This window comes from Danio rerio, chromosome 13, assembly GCF_049306965.1.
Source record: "Danio rerio strain Tuebingen ecotype United States chromosome 13, GRCz12tu, whole genome shotgun sequence".
NCBI classification, from domain to species: Eukaryota; Metazoa; Chordata; class Actinopteri; order Cypriniformes; family Danionidae; genus Danio; species Danio rerio.
The window spans coordinates 43,936,788-43,953,325 of NC_133188.1; the positions used below are offsets into that span (position 1 = coordinate 43,936,788).

At 34.6% G+C, this 16,538-nt stretch overlaps 1 long non-coding RNA gene across 1 annotated transcript; it reads left to right on the forward strand.

Moving 5' to 3' along the window:
* Nucleotides 1–6,680: 6,680 nt before the first annotated feature.
* LOC137487340 (uncharacterized) lies at nt 6,681–12,147 on the forward strand. The gene is made up of 3 exons (XR_011009978.2): nt 6,681–7,012; nt 7,490–7,666; nt 11,582–12,147. It is a non-coding gene; the product is annotated as an uncharacterized lncRNA (long non-coding RNA).
* The last annotated feature ends 4,391 nt before the right edge of the window (nt 12,148–16,538 follow it).

Below are 16,538 nucleotides of genomic sequence, written 5' to 3' on the forward strand. Positions count from 1 at the left end.
CAAGTAAATAACAGGGTGAGGATGTGGTAAAATCTGAAAACGCGGTAAAATCAGATGAGGACTTATCTTTTTGTGGATTGCTTTTGAAAATTGTTAGTTGAGTTTAGGGAAGTGGGTGGGAGGATTAAGCAACACAATTGATTGAGTTTAGGGAAGGAGGAGGGTGGGTCAGTTGATCGGTCTGTTAGTCAGTCAGTCAACAGTGGCCTCTAGTGGTTTTATGCGAGAACGGCATGCACGAATGGCACTCAGAGACATTTGAGATCTCAAAAAGCGAAGACAGCGTCCTCTGGTGGATTTGCGCATACAAAAACTGCAAAAAAGTCTACTGTAGCTCCTGGGACATATTTGGCGCTCTCCAGAAATGTTTACAGAGATGCGTCATAAAATAACTATTTTCTTAGTGTGTGGAACATTTTAAAAAATCTAGAGCCATTTTACACCAAATATTCTGTGCAATTGGGTTTTTGATGGCTGATCTGGTTTCCATAAAGAACATCTTAGTGAAGAGTTTAATAAACTAAATATTAATTTTCTACTATTTAGAAACGTTTGTGGATTGTAAAGGCTCCACAATTGAGTTTTAGCAGCAAAACTAAAGAAAACAGTACTTAAAATATATAGCCTATATATCTTTTCCATTGTAAATAATAATTTGTGTAATTAAAAGTTTATTTTTTGGAACCATTAAAGGGATAGTTCTCCCAAAGGTGAACCCAAATGGATTACAATGGTCTTATTCTCTCTAATTTAATTCATTTAATCATTAATTTTCCTTCATCAGGGGTCACCACTGCGGAATGAACCGCCAACTTATCTAGCATATGTTTTACACAGCGAATGCCCTTCCAGCTGCAACTCTTTTCTGGGAAACATCCATACAAACTCATTCACACACATAGACTATATCCAATTTAGTTTATTCAATTCACCTATAGTGCACGTCTTTGGACTGTGGGGGAAACCACCCGGAGGAAACCCACATGAACACAGGAAGAACATGCAAACTCCACACAAAAATGCCAACTGAATCAGCTGGAGCTCGAAACAGTGGCCCTCTTGCTGTGAGGCGACAGTGCTAACCACTGAGCCATCGTGTCGCCTCTCTCTATGTAGTTTTCATTAAGTTTCCTTCTTTTGTTGAACACAAAGGAATATATTGTGAAGCATGCTGGTTGCTGGCAGGCATCTACAACACACATACTATGAAAGTCATTGAGTGCCAGCTACCAGCATTCTTCAAAATATCTTCTTTTGTGCTCAACAGAAGAAAGAAACTCAAGGTTTTGAACAAGTGAAGGGTGAGTAAATGACAGACCTTTCATTTTTGGGTGAACTCTTTAATGCCATACAACAGTTGTCTCTTTTGAAGATGCTATCAGTTTGTCAGTTACTCAAAATTGTCAAATAAAAATTTATTTATTTCTATATTTGCTTGAAAAATGGCAGCTTAACGTGTCAAAAGTATTTATAGCAGACATTTTCTAATATGGCTAGTTCAGGTTTGGTTGATTCCTCAGTTGATGGGTCATTTTTTTAAACAGATTTAGCTACTTTTATGATTAATGAAGATACAATTTACATTTTGTCAACATACTTGAGTCAAGAGGAATAGATCACATTTATTACCCTGAATGTCTATATTTGCTTGGCTTCTTAAGAAAAAAGGTAGTATGACAGTATGAAGGATGAAAAGAGAAGCTCTCAGAAGTATTCACAGTAGACGTGTAAGAACTTGCAATCCTCCAAGTTGTCAGGCGCTGTGATTGCGATGGATTTCTTTCTCTGCCATGACTTCACTATTTATCGCAGAATAATCAGAAGTATTAGGGTGCTGTATTTCAGAGAGCTTAACAGATGTGGTTTCTTGTCAAGTTTGCTTTGCGATGATCACAAAACCCCTCAATCTCACGGCAAGAGGTGCAGTTTGTTGTGTTTTCAAATACTGTAGTTTTACGAGCAACAACACAAAGGCTCTAAATCTGGGGGCTCATGTAAATAAAGGCTAATTGTGGACAGCTGCATGTATCGGCTGACATTATGACATGTTTGTGGTGAAGTATGAATTAAGACAATGTTTGTACGGCCTTTTCTTGTATGTTTATTTGTTCCTTTCAACAAGACGTAAACCAATTGGTGGCAGCAGACGTGTAGACATGAGGAGGCTGCACTTCCCCCCATTGTTTGAAGCGGTCAGATTGAAAAGTAGTCAAGGTCACGATTGGAAGAAGAGGAACATCTGTTGGGCTTGTTGACAAGAGTGTATCTGCGTTTTGCTACAATGAAAGTCGTAGATGTAAATGTGTTCGGCCTTCAATAAATAGGGTGTGACCTGCTCTGTTTGCATAGAACTGTAATGGATTAGGCTTTTCAATGAGTAATGGCACTTTAATCGCACTTAGCAGCACTTATGCATCATACTTTCATTCATATTGACATACAGGGCTGTAACCGCAATAGACATCGAGGAGGACTCCACTTCTCAGATTAGTTCAGATTTGCTGGATTCTTCAGATGATGGTTATTGCTTAGATGCACATGTCTTATTGTTTTTTTTTTTAACTGATTCATATTTACTGGTATCTAGGATATACATTTTATGTATAGATCCTTTAAGTATATTTATTTCAATTACTTTTTATGTGAAGAACTTAGAGTTTTGTCCCTAACAATCATGTGCATCCACATGCAATTAAAAAATATTACACTATACATTTTGTAAACTGATTAAAATTAAAACTTTATTTTACTAGTTTATACATATTTTATAACAATGTCCTTCAGCTGTTTTTTAATAGCCAAAAGTTAGTCTACTTGTGCAACCAAAGGGCATTCAGGGTAACAATAGAGTTGAGGATCCACATGCAGTTTTATTAATAAGAGTGGTCAGCAGGCAATGGTCAGTAGGTACAAACAGGAACATAAGGGAAATCCAGAAGTGTAGTTGGAGTCACAGGCAAAGAGGTCAATGCATGCAGACAACGTAAACAAGGGAACAAGATAACAGTCAAACACGTAAAGACTAAACAAGGCGAACGATTTGTAATGTTACAGGTATAAACCAACAAAACTCAACATTGTGTGTCAAAGTGAGGTGTATAAATACAGTAGTCGTGGTCATTAGTCCTTACGAGTATCAGCTGTATGTGTACAATCATGGTTGATCCGGAGCAGGTGTGTGAGCGAGGTGCTTGATGGGAAATGTAGTTCATAAAGTGACAGAATTGTAATCTGGGTGATGGTGCATCTTTACCAGTGATCTGTAAGGGTTAAATAGCTGGTGATCATGACAACTTGACTTACTGTATATTGAAATATGCATAACAGTCTGGAAATATGATCAAATGTGAACAAATCAAAATGTGCTTAAAACAGTGGGATTAGGAATTGATTTTTTTGCATTTACTGTAGTTAGCTACCACTAGAAAGACAAAAACAATTTTACAATTTTTAAACAGCTAATTTAGTTTAATTTCAAAATATTAAAAAATAGCATTTAATTTAGGTAGTTAACCTGAAAAAAAAAAAAACACACACACACACACAAAAATAAAACTTTTAGTTTTACTTTGTTTTAACGCATCATTTTCATGTAATTTAATTAAGAAATAACTAAAATTTGTATTTAATTGAATTAATATAAACAGGATAAAAAATTACACAACACAATTTCATAACTAAAAACTATTTATGCATTTTGACATGTTAAATCTCAACAGCTTTTTGGATGCTTGAAAATGTACATTTTTGGTAAAATTTTATCTTCCCGGTGGCCAATCTTTATTGATTGCACATTCCACCAGTAAGAGTAGAGTGTGAAGGTTTAATTAGCAGAGTAATAGTAAAGTTTTGCTTAAAATATTGAGTTATTACCATTATTGGTGACATATCAGAAGTCAAAGGAGAACAAACTGTTTGTGCGCATTTCTCTGGCGCATCTGTGACCAAGAAAGCAAGTCTTTGTGATGTGACCTCAACTCGCCTGTTTCCAGCAAAACTGTTTGCGAGATCAATATATATGGCCAGGCTGCTATAGCCAAAACTTTGGTCACTTGTGCTTATGACAAATACCGGTTTCAATTGAGCTAGCAAAAAAAAAAATCATTGGCTGTGGACAATGTGAAACATGTATTGTTTTCTGACATGTCCACCCTTACCGTCTTTCCCACATCTGGGAGAGTTACAGTGTAGAGAATCCCCAAAGAAGAGTACCACCCAGACTGTTGCATGCTCAGAGTGAAGCATTGTGGTGGATCAGGGATTGGTTTGGGCTGCAATATCATTGCATTCTTTAGGCCCAATACTTGTGCTAGATGGGTGCATCACTGCTAAGTACTGCCGAACCATTCTGGAGGACCATGTGCATCCAATGGTTCAAACATATCCTGAAGGCAGTGTTGTGTATCAGGAAGATAATGCATCAGTACACACAGCAATGTGTTTTGATGAACATGAAAGTGAAGTTGGACATCTCCCATTGAGCCACCTTTGGGGTGATTTAAAGGAGCGAGTCAGGAAACATTTTCCTCTACCAGCACGTAGTGACCTGGCGACTATTCTGCAAGAAGATTTACTCAAAATCTCTCTGGCCGCTGTGCAGGACTTGTATCTATCATTCCCAAGGCGAATTGGTGCTATTGCCACAAAAAGAGGCCCTGGAAATGAAGGAAAATGTCAACTCTGTTACTGTCTGTAACTGTTACTGGTTTAAAATGTTTAACAATAAGTTAAACAACAATGAGTTGAATCAAATGTTAAACAGTTTGAATTATTTTACATTAATAATGGATTCACTATACTGTAAGTTATACATTTGTTGCAGTAAGGCAAGCTAAGTTTATTAGCACATTTCATACACACTTTCTCTTTATATGGCTCAGTGGAAGCATTAAAGGGATGAACAGGAGAGGTGACAGAATTTAACCTCGACCTATGGTCACCTATACTGACATAGTAACCTCTCCCTTCAAGGTAAGATCTAAACCATTTGCGGACCAACCCAGATAGCGCAACTCAGTTTTCCAACCTATTAAAAAGTATGCTGTGATTGACAGTGTCAAATGCAGGACTGAGATCAAGCAATACCAGCACTGTCAGTTTGCCCGAATTTGTATTTAGGCGGAAATCATTGATTATCTTTATAAGGGCTCTCTCTGTACTATGATGTGCTCTGAAACCAGATTGAAAATTGTCTAAACACCCTTTAGAGCTTAAGAACTTGTTAACCTGGTTAAAAACAACTTTTTTTAACTTCAGCTAGTACAAAATGCAGCTACCAGAGTTCTTGCCAGGTCTAGAAAATATGATCATATCACCCCAATTTTATCCTCCTTACACTGGCTGCCTGTTAAGTTTTGTATTGATTGTAAAATATTACTTCTTACCTATAAAGCTTTAAATAATCTAGCTCCGGTTTATCTAACCAACCTCCTGTTTTACTACAATCCAACCTGCTCTTTAAGATCTCAAAACTCAGGGCTTCTGGTGGTACCGAATAGCAAAGTCGAGTAAAGAAGGTTGAGCCTTCTCATTTATAGCTCTTAAACTCTGGAATAGCCTTCCTAATAATGTCCGAGGCTCAGACACACTCTCACAGTTCAAAACTAGATTAAAGACCTATCTGTTTAGTTAAGCAAACACTCAATGCATCACATAGTGGTATGATGCATGAATGTGCTAAACGAAGGTTTCTGTATCTCGTTTATATACACTATGAACAGCAGCTACGCTAATTATTCTCTTTATTCTCTATTTCCACCTGGGGATACACATCCCAAGACCCCCAGAGATTATGCAGCGCCACTCATGCGATCCATGACCTGTGAAGAAATGATCCCAAGGTTTCCACAATCCCGGACCAGGCCTTAGCAGCTTTTGTGGTGGTCATGGAGGAGTAGAGAGCATGCGTCTGATTCCTGTGAGACTCCAGGGAGAGACGAGTCTTTGCTGACGTCCAGCGTTCTCCAGTCTTTGGCGCCTAGACTGCAGCTCTGCACAAGACGTTTAGCTAGTGAAGAAATGGTCGTGCCCAAATAAGCCTGGTTTCTCTCCAGGTTTTTAATCCTTCACTTTTGTCAGCTGGTAAAGTTTTTTTCCTCGCCGCTGTCACCACTGGTTTGTATAGTTCAGGACTTGTAGAGCTGTGTATCGATGGATTTGCTCTTCAGTGTTTGGACTCTCGGCAGTAAATATTAAAACACATTGAACTGAACTAAACTGAACTTCAGCACTGAAAACTGAACTGACACTGTTTCAATTCAATATAGTTTTCTATGTGAAGCTGTTTTGACACAATCTACATTGTAAAAGCGCTATAGAAATAAACATGAATTGAATTTTTCAATGATTTTGTTAATGAAAGGGAGATTTGAAATTGTAGTTGAAGAAAAAACATTCTGAATTTGTGCTTGCACTCTTGCTTCAGTAGCAAAAAAAAGGCGAGATTGAATACTCTCAGATGAAAAAGTGTTGGTGGAATTTTTTAGTCTATTTCTCCAATGAAAGCGTATCTCTTACCCTCATAACATGCTCACTCGGGATCTTTAAGCGGTGTCTCCTGCAACATGTTTCCTCCCCTCTTTCTTTCTTCCCTCTTTTTCTTTTTTTCAAAGAGTGACTCATGATATTTAACCTGGCCTACTTTGCCGAGCTCCACCTATAGCAGCTCCCTTTCGCTCTCAGTAACAGAAACATCTCAGATCCGCAAAACTCAGAATGCAGGCTGGGGGGAAAACATGGTGGTCTTTCAGTCGAGTCCATCAAACGCAATTGATGAAACTGGCAACAGAAAACAAAATAGGCGACATGGGGTTTAGAAAAGGCTGTCAGTCAGCGTAGGTGCGGTGACCCGGAGCGCTGAGGCTAATGTAACACGTGAACAACACGAGAAGGTCCCAAGCTGGAATGTGCCTCTGTGTACATGTTTGCTATGAGCTGCCGACTCTCCGTCATGGTCCGCGCATGTTTTTGAAGTCGAGGAAGACTTCTCAAATTCAGCCTTTTGAATGCTTGTGTATGTTATTGCATTTGTTTGTATTTGGAAAGAGTTTTTAGGAATGGAGCTGATCATTGTGTAACATTCAGTCATTATTTCAGATTTGGAACAGTTTATGGACATTGTATCGTTGCATTTTCAATGTTTTTTGTTGTTACTACAAACGTATAATGTTACAATGTTACTACCAGTGTAAGGTAGAGTTACTTTGTTTGTTTTGGAAAGAGTTCCTAAGAATAGAGCTGATCATTATGTAACATTTAATCATTATTTTATGGATTAATTCTGCATTTTACATTGTTGCTATTGTTGTTGTTATAAAGTCACACATTTAATGTTACAATGTTACTGTCAATGTTACTTTTAAGGGAAGGTTACTTTTAAAAGTAATATTACAATCTAAGGTAACTAAATGTTTTATTTAGTTACTTTTTAAGGAAAGTAATGAGAAAGTTTGTTAACAAAGTATGTTTTTTATTTTTTTTTTATTTTAAGATTAGGATAGGAGCGACAGGGTGGCTGAGTGTTTAGCACTGTCGCCTCGCAGCAAGGAGGTTGCTGGTTCGAGTCTCGGGTCAGTTGGCATTACTGTGTGGAGTTTGCATGTTCTCTTCGTGTTCACATGGGTTTCCTCTGGGTGCTTCCCCACAAGTCCAAAGACATGCACTATAGGTAAATAAAATAAACTAAATTGGCTGTAGTGTATGAGTGAGTGTGTGTGTGAGAATATTTCCCACTACTGGGTTGTGGCTGGAACGGCAGCCGCTGTGTAAAACATATGCTAAGTTGGCGGTTCATTCTGCTGTGGTTACCCCTGATGAATAAAGGGGCTAAGCTGAAGGAAAATTAATGAATGAACACTTTAAAAAAAAATTGAGTTATTCATTTAACCCAATGGTTGAGCATATTTGGTGCTTTGTTGGGTATTTTTACCCTAAATTAGATTTAATAATAACTTAACCAGTTGGGTTAAATATTTGGTGCTTTCATTCATTCATTCATTTTCTTTTCGGCTTAGTCCCTTTATTAATCCGGGGGCGCCACAGCGGAATGAACCGCCAACTTATCCAGCACGTTTTTATGCAGCGGATGCCCTTCCAGCCACAAGCCATCTCTGGGAAATATTTGGTGCTTTGTTGAGTTTTTCTTTGCCTTTATTTGGTTATTTATTTAATAACTCAACCAGTTGGGTTAAAATTCTAATTTCAACAGTCAACTCATTTAACTGACCAGAACAGCTGTATTAATATGCATACATAATGTTGTTTTGCGTCGTAAAGTTTATTTTTATTTTTTGTTTATTTTATTTTCCTTAATGTTCTCTCAACAAAAATCCATTGTGGATTTGTGGAACCCAGCATTTTTTACAGTGTAACTTCAACAAATGTCCCAGTCACAACCAACACCTTTGACCTATATTGCGACCTATATTCAGTATATCAGTAAAAAATGTGAGAATGTGTATGTAGAGAAGAATCCCAAATTGACATAATTTGGAAAGAATGCACTTAAATAATCAAAATATGGTTTAATTGTATGCTTGGGGTGTTATGATAATTACCCATAGAAATAGGTTTTTGGTTAATCTTCTCGGAAAGTTTACAGCTAATAATGTTTTTCTAAAAACCTTATTAAGACAGCTCAATAATATGGAGCACCAAAATCTATTGTTTTTGACATCATACATGTTTCAGATGAAATTCTAAAGCAATGTTCCCATATTAACCCACTTCAAGTAATAAAGGTTATTTTTGCATTCAAACAAAACACAGCTTAAAAAATGGTTGTTTTGCATGACTGCATATGCAGAGGTTACATTTTCATAACCTTATTGAAACATAACAAAAATGTTTTTTAAAACTTAATTTAGCTTGTTCTTGGAACATATTTTAAGTTCTCTAAAACTTATGAAAGAATGTTCTTCTAGTAATGCTTTTAGAACATTAATTTAATGCAGTGGTTCAGAATGTTAGTGCTAAAATGTTTATCTAACATTATATATGTGTATAGAATTTTGTATAAATAATACATTAAATTAAATGTTGATTCACATAACCAAGCAAAAACACATTTTATTTCAGATTTGAAACTTGAAGTTCGAAATATTTTTACAATACAAGAAGCAAAAAATAACATTTTCAAAATCATTAGAAACATCATCAAAATGGTTTTAGAATATCGTAACACTATATAAGGTTTTCACAAAGTTCTAAATAAAGATTTATCCAGCAAAATGAATCAAACTTTAGATAAATAGTAGTCTACACTCAATATTTGTTATCTTAAGTGTTTTTGTTTTTTGTTCGTCTTCCATATTTGAAGTATTATCTGCTCATTTAGGAATGGACAGTGAACATACAACATTCCCATAATATTTGTTAAATGATAAAATGGAAGTTTCCCTTTTAGCTGACACAGTGGTTCAGTTGTTAGCTATGCCGCCTCAAAGCAAGAAGGTTGTTGGTTCGAGGCCAGTTGGCATTTCTGTGTGGAGTTTGCATGTTCCTCCAGGGGCTCCGTTTCCCCCACAGTGAAAAGACATGCATATAGGTGAATTGGATGAACTAAATTGGCCTTAGTGTATGTGTGTGAGAGTGTGTGGGTGTTTTCCACTAGAAGGGCATCCAAATGTTTGAAACATATGCTGGATAAGTTGACGATTCATTAAGCTGTGGTGACCCCTGATGAATAAAAGTGAATAAAACTTAATTTAGCTTGTTCTTGGAACATATTTTAGGCTCTAAAACCTATTAACAAATGTTCTTCTAGTAATGTTTTAATATCATTAGTTCAATGTAATGTTTCAGAATGTTAGTACCAAAATGTTCATCTAACTTGGTTTATATTCGTTTCATGCAAAAGTAACAAATGTAGTAGGTTTGCAAATGCCATAAATGTTGCATTTTATATTCATGTAACCAAGACCAAAAACATTTTTTTATTTTTAATTTAACATTTTTTATTATTTATAAATCTTGAACCTTAAACATTTCAAAAATATTCAAAAATAAGGTTTTCAAAATTTAAAAGGAGCATCATCAAAGGTAAATAGTATTAGTTTACTGAATATTTGTCATCTTAAGTGTTTTTGATTGATGGTCATCTACAATATTTTAAATATTATCTGCTCATTTAAAAATGTATAGTTAATATACAAAAGTCCATTCCCAAATTGTTTTAAAATTGTTAAAACGGGATTCATCATTTTACATTTGCACAATTAAAGATTAATATAAAAAGAATAAATAATAAATGCTGTACATGTGTTGTTCATGATTAGTTCATGTTAGTAAATGCATTAACTAATGAACCTTATTGTAAAGTGTGACCTAAATAAGGATATTCAAAAGAAGTGTTTTTATAATTTAATGAGAGCATCTGTAGAATCTTCTTAGAACTCACTTAAGCTGGTTCTTAGAACATATCTTGTAGTAGCATTTATAGAACATTAGTTAAATTATAAAGCTCTCAGAACATCAGAGCAAGGTCCTGGAAGTTTTTTTTTCAGTTAAATGCTCGTCTTTTAAAATGTTACTATTTGTTTCAAAATGTTATAAAATTCACTTTACATTCAAATAGAAAATGCTGTTATTTGTTTGCAGAATATTCAGTAAACATTCACAAGTAATGTTTGGCATTAATTCACCTTTGTGCAGACTTTTATAAACATTCTCAAAAAGAGACATTTTTAAAGTTTAGGGTCCAAGAAAACTTTTTTTTTGTTAGCTTGGGTTGTCATGAAATAGCTTGCAAGACAAAGACATCAGTGATTTGTTCATTCACTCATTTTCTTTTTGGCTTAGTCCAAAATTGAATATTTTTCCCTAACATAAATTTGGGCTACTAATTTGTGGACCATTATCTAAAGTTTTTTGTTAGATTAGCTCAAAGTTTGGCTTCAATACTGACTAATATAATATATATGAACAAATATAATATTGTACAGCCTCCTATAGAAAATAGTTGACACTGTGGCTAAAGACAAGCGCTATAGGTGAATTGAATAAACTAAACTGGTCGTAGTGTATGTGTGAATGAGTGTGTATGGATGTTTCCCAGTACAGGGTTGCACCTGGAAGCGCATCCACTGTGTATAACATATGCTAGATAAGTTGGCGGTTCATTCCACTGTCGCAACCTCTAATGAATAAAGGGACTGAGCCAAAGGAAAATTAATGTTTGCCATTAATTCACATTAGTGGAAACAAGACTTTTATAAACGTTCTCAAAATTAGACATTTGTAAAGTTCAGAGTTCAAGAACACATTGTTTGTTAGCTTGGGTTGTTATGAAATTGCTTGCAGGACAAAGTCATCAGTGATTTTATTCCAAAAAATGCAGATTGCTATCACAGAAAGCGCACAATCTGAGATGTGTTGTAACTGTGCTTGACTGATTCAGTATTTCAGATCAGTTATTGCAACAATATAAAGTTCCAGTGTTGTCATGTTTGTTGGGTTTGCAGCTCTCTAATGCATCTCCTTTGATATGGCATTAGCTGACTGAAGCAGCAAACCATTCCCCAGGAGGCTCTTGTGTCATATGCTTCTTCTTTTTCTCTCTCTCCGTCCGTCTGTCTGTCCTCAGGCCAACAAACTTCATGCTGGGAGCTTCAAATCCCATAATTACAAAGCTGACAGTTAACACGCAGGTAAGCTCCCCTCGCTGACGGGCAAAGAATGCAAACATCTTGAGCGTGGGGTGGAGAGACGGAGATGCAGGGCTTGCTGCAGGTGGAGAACTTCTACTCCTCCAGATCTGCTAGGGGTTGTGAGGGCATCAGTGACAGGTTGGTTTACCATATGCTGAACACTAGAACTTAGAGTTAATAGAGCAATCTTATCTTAAATCAGTGTAGTATCTTGTGTGTTTCCTATAAGGTAATGCATATATAACATGATATTTGATTGGTAACTTCGCTTTTAAATATAAACTTTGTTTTGAGGTGTCCTCCTTATAGTGCTATTCATTTCAATATTAATTAGTAATATACACACTCAGATATAAAGCAACAAAATCTGTCGATGGGGTGGACATTGATATCTTTAGGGTTCACTTTTGTACCATTTAGGGTTAATTTCTGTACCCTAATGTACAGTTTGGTACACATTTGTACTTTTTTAGATATTAATATGTATCTTCAAGGACCTGTCATTAAAAAAATATAGATTGTTTTATGAGTGACACCATGTCCTTTTTCAAAAGCCTTCAGTTTAAAGGGATAGTTCACACAAAAATGAAAATGTACTCACTATTTACTCACCCTCAAGTGGTTTATTTGATCAGTTTTATGTTTTTTTCTGTAAAATAATATTAGAAACTGGTAACCATTTACATCCATATTAGGAAAACAAATATGGAAAGTAAATTTTGGGTGGTCCTCCCCACTGACAAAGTCCAGAATTTGGCCCTTACATGAGCCCATTTGTCCCATTATTGACAGCATGTCATCATAAATTTAAGAAGGCTTTAATACAAATTTTATTTTTAATTATTCAAATGGATAAATTCTGACTGAGGAAATGAGTTTATTATATACTCATAGGCTACAGTTTTTGATTTAAAACAAGTTTTAACAGATTCCTAATTCTTTATTTTTTAAGACAGTGATGCATGATTATAAATTTGTATTTTAAAAATAAGTATTTTCATATTTCTCTATTCTATTATTTTAATTTAAAATTCTAATCTCGTAACATTATTTAATATTTTACCATTTAAAAACACAATCGTAAATAAATCCTTTGCTAAAAGCACTTTGACAAATTAAAGGAAATATTTTTGTTGCTTTAAAAAGTGTGATAACGATCACCATCTGACAAGTTAATCCAGCAAAGAGTAGTGCTTAAAATGTCATTAAAATGCAGTATTTGAACCTCATAATTTAATAGAAAATTAGACTAATACCTGGAAAAATGTCAATTTTTTAATAAGAAGAGCCACCACTGTCAATAGGCTGGCTAGGGTGAATAGGTTTACGGTTAGCTGCATTTAATTACGTGCATTAATTATAAGTACAAGGAACATGTGCTACAACTGCATATTACCATTATACGTTTCTTTAGTCTTAACATTCACAGACCAGTTCAGATAAAAACAAAATAGTACATTATATATTCATAAGGTTCCAAATAGGTGCATCAAAGGGACGTCAGCACATTACTGGTGTGCTTTATAGCTTGCATTGGCTCCCAGTTCAGTCCCGTATCCTTTTTAAAACAGTCACACTTGCATATAAAGCTCTACATGATACCGCTCCTTCCTATATCTGTGACATTGTCTCTCAGTATACACCTTCTCGCTTCCTGCGGTCTGCTGATCCTCTCACCCTTCAACAACCACCTTGTAGACTAAAATCAATGGGAGAGAGAGCTTTCTCTGTTGCTGCACCTTGGTTATGGAATGCTCTCCCTTACTCTGTATAAGAAATGCTTCCACACTAGCTAGTTTTAAGAAGATTCTAAAACTCATCCTTTTTAAGACTGCATTTTTAGATTCCTGATTATTCTGTGTTTATTTTATTTTTTAATGTATACTTGTATTTTATTGCATGTTTGATTTCTCTGTTGTAGCGCTTTGGGTCTTAGAAAAGTGCATTATAAATAAAATAAATAAAATGTATTATTATAGTTCAACCAAAATACAATTATACTCTCACTGTGCATTTCCAATAATGTAAAAATTTTATTTTTTTAATTCCCACTGTGAAAAAACATTATGGCATTTTTTTTTTCGGTATGTTAATTGCATGGAACTTTTAAAGAATTTTTTTTTTTTTTAATACGAAATTGTACAAAGTTTCTTTGTGTAACCATTGAACTAAACTATTTTGTTGTAGCATACTAGTTGGTTATTTTGGTTATTTTAGGAACATTTTACTGTTTTAGGAACCAAAATTTAATTGCATCTTATATTCTTATACTTATCCACTTATCTTGCATCACACTCTTTATTTAGATAATTGTTACATGAGAAACATTTAAAATTCAAACCTTTTCATTACATCATTTTTCTTTTTATGAAAAATGTATGTTCACCTTAAAGTAAAAAAACTTGATTTTGCTGCTTGTTCAAACTACTTATTTAAGTGAAGTTTTCAAACTAATTTCGAGAGGAGCATGTGATATGATCATGGCTGGTTTCTCATCCATAATCAGCAATAATCCAATCAGATTTATCAAAGCCTATAAATAGACCGATTTCATCCTATTGCCTTATCTTCATTTTGAAAGAGTCCCTTCTTCCACCCCATCTCCTCCTTTTACCAGGGGAGCTTGCCAGATCTGATCTTGGACCCCTCTTATGCTTACTGACCAGGCTCAGGGCTCTCCTGCAGCATGTCAAACCTGCTAATAGCATCAAGCAATATCTAAGTGTGAACTCTTGAAAATGAATTGAAATAACACAATTCTTAAATTGTTTTTTTGACACCTTAATTATTTAATATTCAATCTACTTCAATTTATATATTTTTAAAAATGATTAAGTTAACTTAAATGATTTGTGTTGGGACAACAAGAAAAACTTGTATGTAAGCCAGGATTTTTTTTACTAGTAACACAGTGTCGATCTGCAAAAGCCCTCTGTTTAAAGGGATAGTTCAACCAAAAATTTAAACTATTTACTCACCCTCAAGTGGTTTCAAACGTTTATCAGCTTATGTTTTTTTCTGTAAAAAATATTAGAAACTGGTAACCATTTACATGCATAGTAGGAAAACAAATATGGAAAGTCAATGGCCACCCTTTACCAAAATTCTTCAAAAACTCTGAATAAAGAAACTGAAAACAGCTTGTGACAAGTGACGTATAATGTATTACTGAATTTTCAGTCCCTTTAAGTGTTTTGCAGCATAACAATTTAACTTTCCATATTTACATAAATTACTTTAAAATTAGCAGAATCTGAGATTTTGCATGGTATTTAAATAATTTGTTCACTTTCTCACATGAAGCAATCACAGTACTTGAAATACAGGTCAGCCCTGATAAGTTATCTGATGGTGCTGCCACTCTCTCTCTCTCTCTCTCTCTCTCTCTCTAAGAGGCGAATGGCAGCTTCTTATCTCTCTCAGGTTCATATCTTTCACTAACAGCAGCAGGAAAAACAAAAGCTTGATCCCCTGAGCTGACAAAAATTTACATTATAGCTAAGGATAAACTTTGCCTGCGGCTTTCTAGCAGTATATCGACAACTGTGACCTCGTCTTTTTGTAGCACACATAAACAAAATATAAGATAGCTTTTACCTTAAGATAGGCCTATACCTTAAACTTTAAGATAGGCTTATGTCTATAAATTTATAAACTTTATGGTCAATTTTAATTCAGGGTTATATTTTCTATTATGATTATGGAAATAAATAGGCTACAACTAGATTTGTGTTGGGACAACAAGTCGAAATTGTGTGCAACCCATGCGTTTTTTACAGTGTAGTTTGGTGATGAACAATATGTTGTCTGGACGTACATTTTTAAGTCCTTCATGATATAAATATCACTAACAGAGCAGCTCATGTTTCTATTTTCCCCTTGGGAATTGAGTTATGATTCCATTACACCCCTTTAAAACCAAAACAGCTCACAGCATTTGCTGAGGAAACAATAACAAAAGCTTCGAGCGACATCTTGTGGTCTGACACACGAAATGATTCTTTTTTCTTGCGATGTATCATCACTGTTTTGGAATGATTTAAGTTCATATTGTTTTTTTAAGATTAATATGAGTGGTAATTTGCACCTTAAGTATGTCATTTGTTATTTTGAAAACCAAAACAAGTCGTTAGAAGCCACTGTGAACTTTCTAATACTTGCTGGGAAAAATTTACTTTCACAAACAGGTTCCTTAAAAAAATAAAATAAAATAAAATCTGTCGACTTTCTTATCCATCTAATGTGATTATTGTGTAAAAGAACTGTTATCTTTAACTGTATTTTAAGTTATATTATACAGTTTCTTAAAGTTAATTAAAAATAAATAAACAAAAAATTAAAAACTACATCTTTATGTAGTACTAAATAATTGATGTTTTCTCAAATTGACTGACCATCTTACCAAAAACATTATTTGAAATATGTCCATTTAGATTTGTATAAAAAATATAGTTGACTATTTGTAAAATAAAAAAACACTTTTTGATAAGATTTTTTTTATTTTCAAATATAACACTGATAATAAAGAGTTTTCATTCTTTTACACAATCAGTTTGTGTATTTACTCTTTTTTTACTTGTGAAATTACCACATTTGTGAAAGCGACAACAATTATAGCACTATTGGAATAAATTGTTACCTGAATTACTAATAATTATGCATGATAACAAATATCAGTAAATTAACAGATATGAAAAACATCTGAGCTAGCAATTTACTCTACTGAGTGAAGCCTGCAGCCACTGCTCTTTTGAGTCACTGTTTAAAATGGCTAAAAGTAGCCAAATGTATGTTAAAAATCGCTTTTTTTTTTGCTTGGTGCTTTTTGAAAAAAGTTGCTTGGGTAGTTTGAAAAGTTGCTAAATCTAGCAATATATATGGCAACAAAATAGC